The sequence below is a fragment of the Pinus tabuliformis genome, chromosome 7 (assembly GCF_031772625.1).
Source record: "Pinus tabuliformis cultivar Carrire ecotype Pingquan chromosome 7, CPIR1, whole genome shotgun sequence".
NCBI lineage: Eukaryota > Viridiplantae > Streptophyta > Pinopsida > Pinales > Pinaceae > Pinus > Pinus tabuliformis.
Genome location: NC_142293.1, coordinates 909,319,118 through 909,330,014, shown reverse-complemented (window position 1 = coordinate 909,330,014; position 10,897 = coordinate 909,319,118).

Below are 10,897 nucleotides of genomic sequence, written 5' to 3'. Positions count from 1 at the left end.
TTATTCCCTTGCATGCATGAGCATAACTCTCATTCCCATGCAAATTATTTTCCCGTTCTTGCTCTTTCATTTACCCTAGTAATTACATAAGCATGATGATAATTCAAATTTACTTTTTCGTTCACTGATTTACGATTTGAAGTCCACATTGCACGCAGATAAATTCAACTTCATATAATGAGTTTTCATAGCAGAGGTTCACATAATAAAAGAAGAATGCAAGGGAAAGGAATAAGATGAAAGATATAGTTCATGTCAAGAGCTCACATAATTTTTCAAATTTGCTTTGTTGTTTAATGTAATGCAAATTTCTATTTTTGGTATACATTCTACAATACACTTTGCAGCATACCTTATTTTCACACAATGCTCTAATTTGGCACATATATTTTTTTTTATGATATGTTTTTGGGAGATACAAGGTGATATGACACAACTGATACAATATTTTCATTTGATTTATTTATTTATTTTTATTTTTATATATCATAGATTTGCATATTTGTTTATTGGGGAGGCATAAGGTGTCTTTGTATATTTTGTATATGGTGGATTACATTTTATATAGATGTTTGTTTTCTTATGTGAATGCTATGAATGGGAAGTACAAGGGGTTTTACTTTAGATCATGTGATATGGATGATGTGGCACTTTTATTTTATATGATTATTATTTTATATGATTATGATTGCACACTTTATATGTAGGTGTCACAAGGGTGATTTTTAGTTCATAAGACACATGAGATGAGCCTCACCTATAAAAACTTATTTTAAAATATTAATAATTCCTTTACAACTCTTCTTCCTGAATAATAAAACATTACTAAAGTAAATTAAAATTAATGAAGAAAATAATTACAAAACAATTAGACCCTTTAAATGTTCCAAGAGAATACAATAGAGAAGAAACCTATGAAGGAAAGGGTGGAAAAAATATTGAGCAGAGGTATGCACGAGATATTACAATTGTCATTTTCCCTCAAATTCATTATTTATTTGAGTACAAGAGGCTGATTTATTTGGTGGAAACAAAACTTTTCTATGGAGTGACAAGGAGAAGAGTAGGGTTATATATTTCTTCTATGATTTTTTTAGGTTATCTCTCATTTCCTGGAATTTTTTATGCTAGTAGAAGGTCTGATTTTCAATACCAATGCTAATTAACTAATCTTTTCTAGAGAAACTTGTTGAATTTATCATATCATAAAGGTTCTAAATGAATTATCAATAATATTTTTCTTTATTTTTGTCATATGACTGTCTGGGCACTTTTGAAATAAGTTTTGGTCAACAATTCGCATAGGAATTGACCGAACAACAAGCTATACTTACTTTTTATTAATAAAACTAGCCTATTTTAGCCATCTTAAAGTGCATAACTCTCTGCAGATTTTATTTATATTCATGAACAACTTATGCCAAAATTTACTTTATTGTTTATGAGTTGTATATCACAGTTTATTATGTGTCTACAAATCCTTTTGGTTGACATGGTACTTTTATAGTCTACTCATAAAGTCATTATTTATTTTATTCATATTACTATTCATATTTTCATTTTATTTCTCTTATATGTTGTAATCATTATACATATTGACCTTTCCATACATGCATTTTTTTTTAAAATATGTATCATATTATTAATTTTTCCTTTTGTTGTAAACAAATTTTGTAAATAAATAGACCATAACACTAAGGGCATTAAACACTGGGCCTAGTCCCATTATATCACGTGCTCTATGAGATTTGAGGGTTTTTTTGGTGAATCATAAAAGCGTTAGCTCTCAATAAGGGGTAGTGATTATTGAGTGTGATTTTGTTCAAAGGTTCATAGTTTATACTGTTGGAAATACTAAGAGGGGGGTGTCAGATAAAACATAAATCAACAACACCATTCAATAATGCACAATACCAGAGATAATAGACACAATATTTTTTAGGTGGAAATCCTTCCAGAAGAAAAACCACCGAACACTTCTTAATATTTGTCTTCAAAATATTCACATCAATTAGGAAGCTCCATCTTCCAAGGTTCTTAGCTCAAAATGAAGGAGGCTCTAACCCCTTAGTTTACAGGCTCCAACCCAAAGGATGCTTCAATGCCCTAGTTTAAAAGCTCCAATTGGAAGGGTGCTCCAATGTCCTATTTTATAAGCTCTGACCTGAAGCATGCTCCAACACCCTGTTCACCAATTACAATGGGAAAGATGCTCCAATGTCCTGTGTAGACTCCAACCTTCCCTAATACTACCCTACCACCCTAGTCAACCAACATACCATGTTTCATGTATTTTTAGACCGGATCCACTTGTGCTTGATATTAATATAAAGGAAAATGCAATACAAGAAACTACAAAATAATGTTTATCAATCAAATCTTCCTCTGCTCAGTTTTCACATCAAACCTTAGCTATATCAACAAACACTTCTCTGTAATCATTAGATCAAGTTCTTCTCTGACATACAAGGCACTAATCAATATTATCAAAATACTTGATCCACTTGTTTCCCTACTCAACAATAACTATGCCAAAATACTTATGATTGTGAAGAAACATTAACACATCCAACACCAAAACCCTTGTGAAGATAACGTTAACACATCAGCTGTCAAAACCATAGGAATTGTCAAACATTTAGGAGCAGACATAACCTTAGCATTGATCAAGCATAAGTATGGCCTTCTTTATGCCAATACAGTCTATCTCATTGTCAAACCCTAATCAACAACTTTGTTATACTTACAAGTACACTCATCATATAATACATGGAAAAAAGGATTTTCAATCCAAACCCTAAACAACATATTTTATATTGTATACTTTGTTATATATTTTGTTTTGATCTAAAATCACTTCCAACATAAAATCTTAACTCACTACTTATTATTTTGAAACGATATTTTTCAACATGCATCAATGATAACTCAATTATCTCTACATAAACCATCTATATCAAACAAATGTTCTACTTCAACTAAAACCCTAGCTCTATGTGCCTTTGTTAAACCCTTAATAGTAACTGGAACAACATATATTGATAAGAAACAATCCCTAATGACATACATCCAACAGCCTGATTTCCAATTTCTTATTCAACAAAACAAACCCTAAGAAACATCAATCACTAATACTCAACCATAACATACAACTCACAACACAAAAATCAACTTTCAACATTATACTTGGTTCAACAATATAATCCTTGGCACATCAGTTAGCTCTGTAATCAGTTATGCTTAACACTATCAAATTTAACATTGTGCTGTCAATTTGATTTAGCAATATAGTGACATACTAGTACTCACAATATATAGCCAAACCTTTAACCAATAGTTTTGATGAATACAAAACCCTGCAAGAAACATTGTCAACTAGATTTTATAGACATGTCACCTAGAGTCATGTTCAACCCTACAACATACGTATATACTCCTCTGTAGTAAGTCTCTGATTATCAAATCATAACAATTTTATGCTATATAGACAATTGTTTCATCCATTTCAATACATCAATGATAGAAATTACATCAATAACTAGGCTTCCTTTGTAAAAAACATTGTTATGAATCAAGCTATGCCAATATTTATCATATAGAAAATAAACTTAGCCTCAATCACATTGTACATTTCTACAATTTGAAAATTGCACAATTAGAATCTCTATTCTACTCCATACACAAGAAGCAATACAAGCTGTGGCATCACAACCTATAGGTGCGTTCATTCTAAAGCGCACAACACTCTTAGGTTCATTACACCAATGCTCAATAAAATCACCCTATATACACTCGTAGGTCTAATGATAACACTATTCCAGGTCAATTTCACTCATATCTAGTAGACAATCACTATTTCTCTTTTCATAAGCTAGCCTTCTAATCATGTATTACCAATTTCAGTTCTTGCACAAAAGGATTATATGCTATACGTGTAGTGCATTGTGTCTTAGCAACAACACAATCCAAATCGTACAAATGAAATATTGTCTTACACAAACGATATATATATATATATATATATATATATATATATATATATATATATATATATATATATATATATATATATCTATATCTATATATATATATATATATATATATATATATATATATATATATATATATATATATATATATATATATATATATATAATTCACATCGTGTTCATGCATATATGCATATATTAAGCTTAATCTCATTTTCTTTGTGGCATCTAATCAAATTGGGTCAAAAAACAACCATTTCTCAAAGCCCTTACATGAAACTTTCAATTATAGGAATATGAATAATCACACACTTAATTATTACCATGCGTAGACTTACATACCAGATCCACCTTTATGTGCTTGAAACATTCTCTTCAACTGTAATAAATACAAGTATGTTCTTATAATAATAAAACTGAGATAGACACTATAGTTTTTCACACATCTTGATTCAAGGTGAGTCGCACTGGTAATGCAACATTTTTATCTTCACATGTGTATGCATCACATTGAATCAATCAATGCGCATAATGACTCATCCATATATAATTTTATTTCCAGTCACACTTGTTCATTGTAGCTTGATTCATATCAACACTCACTTCACACAACATCTTTAACATATTCTTCTATAGGTTCTTACATTGAATGCACAATCAAATTTACATAGATTATCATCCACCACAATAAATACTTCCTTATTTTTTCTTTTTTTTTCTTTTTTTATATGACCATTCAACAAAACATTTTGTGGTGTATGTGTGCCAAGGTATTACTCCTAAAATGAACTTTGTCCTTTTCTAAAACAATACAATATCATAACCATACTTTCACTGAGAACTCAAAGATTAGAGCTTCAAGACTTGCACGAAAGTGCCTCAAAAACTAGTGTGAACAAAACCATAAAAGAAAAACAAAAATACCTAGACACAGTTCAGAACTTTGATTTCCTTCTTAGATCTTCAATACTAGAGATAACTTCAACAACTTTGACCTCTTTAAGATTTCCAATGCTCCACAGGGTTGCATATGAGATAAATAGATAATGCGAAATTTTTATTATATTGAATGAGAGGAATTCATATATATTTATAGGTGAGAATGAACCTTCTTGAAGCTGACTTGGAAACCTATGGAGGGAAAAGGAATTTAAAATTTAAATTCCAAAATGGAGCCAATACCCCAAATGATTAGAGCCCAAGCTTTGGATACATTAATAAAATTCCTTTGTGATCCTAAAAAAATAAGGTTAATCCTTAATAACATATCCTTTATACCTTTATGTCTTGGACCATAACTTAGCCAATTATACGTTGCCACATCATCACCCCTTTTGGGGTTTCTGACCACATAATGGGGCCATTGACCTTCTAAAATCCATAATTCTCAAACCGTGAGGAGTCTCGTGACATGTTGTATACCGTTGGAAATGACATGATGATGAGAATCACATGATAATGATTTTGACTCCAAAAACCATGATTTTCTTAGTCATTTTTTTATTCAAAGGCAACGACTCTAGGGTTTTCCTTCCTCTTTGTCACTTGAAGATTCCAATTAATGCAATCTAGATAAGTATTAAGAGTGTTCAAGAACCAATGTTGGCATTAATTACAACACCATTCAACAATCTCCCCCTTTTTCATTGAGGGAAACACATACTCCCCTTGTGATTACTACTCCTGTTTCCATGCCTCGATCTTTCTTTCCTGATTTCTCTTCCCCTTTTACATCAATGGTAAATGGTGAATTCCCCTAACAAGTTGTCTTCTTTTCTTTTCCTGTAACATACCGTTTCTCCCCTTGATGGAATTCCTTCCTCTCTCTTCTTGCAATAGACTACTCCTCACATCCTATGCTTTTCACAACTTGCCACAACTAAGACCTTCCATAATTCTACTCTACAACTATGCTACTTCTCAAACTGACTAATATTCCCACAATATTGACAACTACTTCAGATATCCCATTTGTCAACCTATCAATGATACATCTTTGAAAGCAAAACCACTACTATAAAGATACCCCCTCTTAAAGATTCATAGGACATGGACTCATCAAACTGGATTCTTTAGAATAATGTAAGAACTATTCTTCGGTCAAATCATCCTGAACCATGTCATTTCCTATTGTATATTCATCATCATCTTTTGACCTTATAATGCTTGAAAGCATGAATGCAAATACTTTTTCATTTACTTAATCTTCTTCCTTTTGCTTTCTTCTCCAAACCTTCTTACTTGATATTAGGGTCGCCTTTCATGGAAGATTACATATTGTACCTACAATCATGATCTATATGCCCATAGTTATGGAATTTGTAACATTCAATGTTGGACCTGAATAATGGAGCAAGCGACATATACATTATGTTGGCAAAGTCATCTTGAAACCTATCTTGTGATCCTACAAACTTTCTTCTAGGGTTTTGATAATGTCCTTGATAATCAAACCTATGATACATTCTGCAATCCTTAGCCATATCTATAGAGTTAGAACATGAAAAAAATTAACCATTAAATGTGCTAGGGTACCTGGATGAGATATTCCTTCTTGAAGGAGGTACAGTCCTTTTGTTGATCCTTGTCCTTGATTGCTTCAACGCTACTTCTTGGAGCCACAACATCTTTAACCATCTTCTGTCCTTCATTTTGATATGTATTTTGAGGGATCCTGCTATCAATATCATTCTCCGAGTACTTGGAGTGTGTGCCTTCCTCACATTGAACTTTACATGCTTCTTTTGTCTTTATCTTCAATTCACCCATTTCATTATTGTTCCTTTTGTCATCGAACAATTTCTCCTTCCTAAGCTTTTCTATTTCAGTTAGGGCATCGTCAAGTTGTTTTTTCTTTTGAGAAATATCTTCTTGAAACCATCTTTTCAAAACTTTTCCTCTTTCTTTCTCCTCCTTTACTTACAACTTTAGAATATTGACCTTTCCTTTAATTGGTTTTCCAGACCTTTCTCTTTCTTTTCTGCTTCTTGCACTTGGAGTTTCAAGAGAGAAAATTCTTATTTGAGTGTGCGATTTACCTTCTGTATGTTCTTCAAATATATCAAGGCATGAGTTAGTAATTTTTCCATCTCCACTTCAACTTATTCTTCTTTTTCATCTTCATCCTGATATTCAACTTGATTTGAATCACAATCATCATCTTGATCTGCATGCTTCTTTGTGTAGATATTATACAGCCTTTTCCAAATACTTTTGGCAGATGAGAATTGATCAACTTTCACTTTTATGGTCTCTGGCAGAGCACTAAGAATGACATTCATGGATTTTCTATTGAAATTTCTAGATTCATCGGTAGATGGGTCTCCATAAATAACATATTTCCATAATTCATATCCATGAGCTTGCACATAAGATTTCATTTTGGATTCTCATATTTCCTATTTGGTTTCATTGTAATTAGGAGTTGGAGAACCAAGTTAATTTTCTACAAAACTAGAGTCTTCCTTTGATTCTTTTGAACAGTAGGTGACTTCTTTCTTTGACTTCCCCATTTCTACCCTTTGCGATCTCCCTTCTAGCTATTAAGTTGCAACTAAATAACCTTCTCTAATACCAATTGTTGGAAATATTAAGAGGGGGTGAATCGGTATTTCACTTCAATTAACTAATTTTTTTAATCTTTATAGAGAATTAATTAACATTAGCATTAGATAAAACATAAATCAACAACACCATTAAAAAATGCACAATATCAGAGATAGTAGACACACGATTTTTTAGGTGGAAACCCTTCTGAGAGAAAAACCACTGAACACTTCTTAATATTTGTCTTTAAAATATTTACACCAAGATTCTTATCTCCAACTAAAGGAGGCCCCAACCCCCAGTTTATATTCAAAACCTGAAGGACGCTCCAACGGCTTGGCTTACCAACTCTGACTAGAAGGATGCTCCAATGCCCTATGCAACCTCCGACCTACCCTAGCACCACCCCTCCACCCTAATAATCCAGCTAACCATGTTTCATATATATTCAGACTGAATCCACCTACGCTTGATATCAATATAAAGGAAACTACAATACAGGAAACTGCAAAACAATCTCTGTCAATCAAATCTTCCTCTACTCGGTTTGAACATCAAACCATAGTCGCATCAAAAAATAATTCTCTACATATCATCAGATAAATCTCTTCTCTAAAATACAAGACACCAATCAATATTGTCAAAACACTTGATCCACTTGTTTCCCTAGTCAACAATAATTCTGCCAAAATACCTCTGCTTGTGAAGATAACATTAACACATCAACTGCCAAAACCTTAGGCACTATCAAACAGTTAGGAGAAAACATAAACTTAGCATTGATCAACCATAAATATGGCCTTCTTTCTATCAATACAGTCTATCTCATTTTCAAACCCTAATCAACAACTCTATTATACTTATAGGGACACTCATCATACAATACATGGCAAAAAGAATTTTATGTCGAAACACTAAACAACATATTCTATCTTGTATGCTTTGTTATATAATGTGTTATGATATAAAATTACTTCCAACATACAAGATTAAATCATTTCTTATTATTTCACAGTGATATTTGTCAACAACATCAATGCTAATTCAATTACCTCTTCTTAAATCGTTAATATCAAACAAATGTTGTACTTCAGCTGAAACCCTAGCTCAATGTGCCTTTGTTAAACCATTGAAAGTAATTGTCAAAACATATATTGATAAAAACCATGCCATAATGGCATACATTCAACAACCTAATTTGAATTTATTCTTTAGCAAAGCAAGCCCTAAGCGACATCAATCATTGATACTCAACCAAATCTTACAACTAACAACACAAAAATCAACTTTCAACATTATGCTTAGTTCAACAATATAATCCCTGACACATCAGTCAACTTTGTAATCAATTATTCTTAACACTATCAAACTTAACATTGTGCCATCAATTTTATTTGGCAATATAATGACATACTAGTACTGCAAATATATAGCTAAACCTTAAACCAACAGTTCTAATGAATACAAAACCTTACAAAAAACATTGTCATCTGGCTTCTACAGACATGTCATCTAGACTCGTGTTCAACCCTACAACATACGTATATACTCCTTTGTAGTAAGTCCATGGTAATTAAATCATAACCCTTTTTTCTATACAAGCAATTGTTTCATCCATTTCAATACATCAATGATAGCAATTTCTGTCAGAAAATCAAAAGGCAAAAAATATTTTCTTATTTTGATAAGAGGTTGTGATAATTTTAATTATATTCTAATTTTATCTTCTTTTCATCAAGCAACTATCAAATAAAAAAGAACACAAAGATCATAAGAATAATAGAACACAATATGTAGGTTCTCAGCCAGGGAAAAACCCCTCTCTTAGGGGAAAACCCAATCAAAATTTTCTTCTTCTTATAGAACCAAATCAAAATGAGACAACCAAGACCCAAGAACAAGATCAAGACTTCCACCAGGAACAAAGTCAACCCTCCAAAGTATATTCTATTGGAAATAATAAAAGGTGGGGGTGAATCAATATTTCTTAGCACTTAGTACTTTTTAATTTTTTTTGGAGCATTAGCTAATCCTTAATTATTATTATTATTGTTATTCTTCAGATAATCATAAACAATAATCCACAATAAAAAATGCAGAAAGATAAAACAATGGACATGGGGATTTTTAGGTGGATAACCCCCTTCAGGTAAAAAACCACCAAACACTTCTTAGTAATTGTATACTCCTCTTTAAAAGAAAAGTAATTACATCAAGATTTCATCTACAACTGAGGGAGGTGTCAACCCCCTAATTAAAAGGATACAACCTGTAGGACACTACTAAACCCTAATACCCTGTTGAAACTAGAATGATTCCCTAATGCCTTGTAAGTTAGGCTACAACCTGACGAGTGCCCCTACACTTCATTTATCAGCTGTTGTCAGAAAGGATGCTTCATCACCCTATAGTTTGTCAGCCCAACTTAAAGGAAGCCACAACACCTTGTGCAGGCTACAAATTTCCCTAGCAATACCTTATCACCCTGAAGTGTTCTTAAGCCACAACCTAAAGGTGACTCCAATCATCTACCTTGCACCACCCTTCCACTCTAAAGAGCCGATAAACTATGTTTCACAATTTTCAAACTGGATCTTGCTATGACCTAAATCAACATATGAAGATAGTAAATAAGACAATTATGCTCTACTAAAAATGAATATTTTGTCAAGTACCACAACTACACTATTGATCACACTGTATAATCTTGTTCAACCTACACAACCTTGCTCAATCTAACCACTACAAAATTAAACTAATCACTAAACATTGCTGCACATAAAAAATCACTGCTCAATTGTACATCATTGTCATTGCTCAACTGCACATCAGTGTCACTGTACAACTACACATCATTGTCATTTCACATTTGATTAAAGTTCAACATTAAGAGCTCACAACATTGGCTACCACTGCACGTCACTGTACTAAATTTCTCAGGAATGAATAAGCATCAAGGCTCATATGCATATAATCATACTTCACACTACTTCAATTTTCTAAACCTCTCACAATATTGCAACCATCTAGCACTACTATCAAACAATGGCACAAGCCAAGGTGCCTCAGGTCATTCTTATGACCTACCTGCATTGCTCTCAAGTTCTGCCCTCAGAAAGTTACCAACATACATGTAAACACTATTGCTCAAATAGTCAATTCCATAGAGCCATCATCAAGTGCAATAATGTAATATCACACTGCAGTAAACCTACTGAAGATGTTGGCTTCCAAGGATATACAATAAAATATGTATCAACATTGTCTTACAATCAAAACCCTAGAAAATTCTTGAAACTTGTGATGAAATACATCAATCCTTGATCCTTGTGGATCTCCTTAAGTGAACATAGTAGTAATGT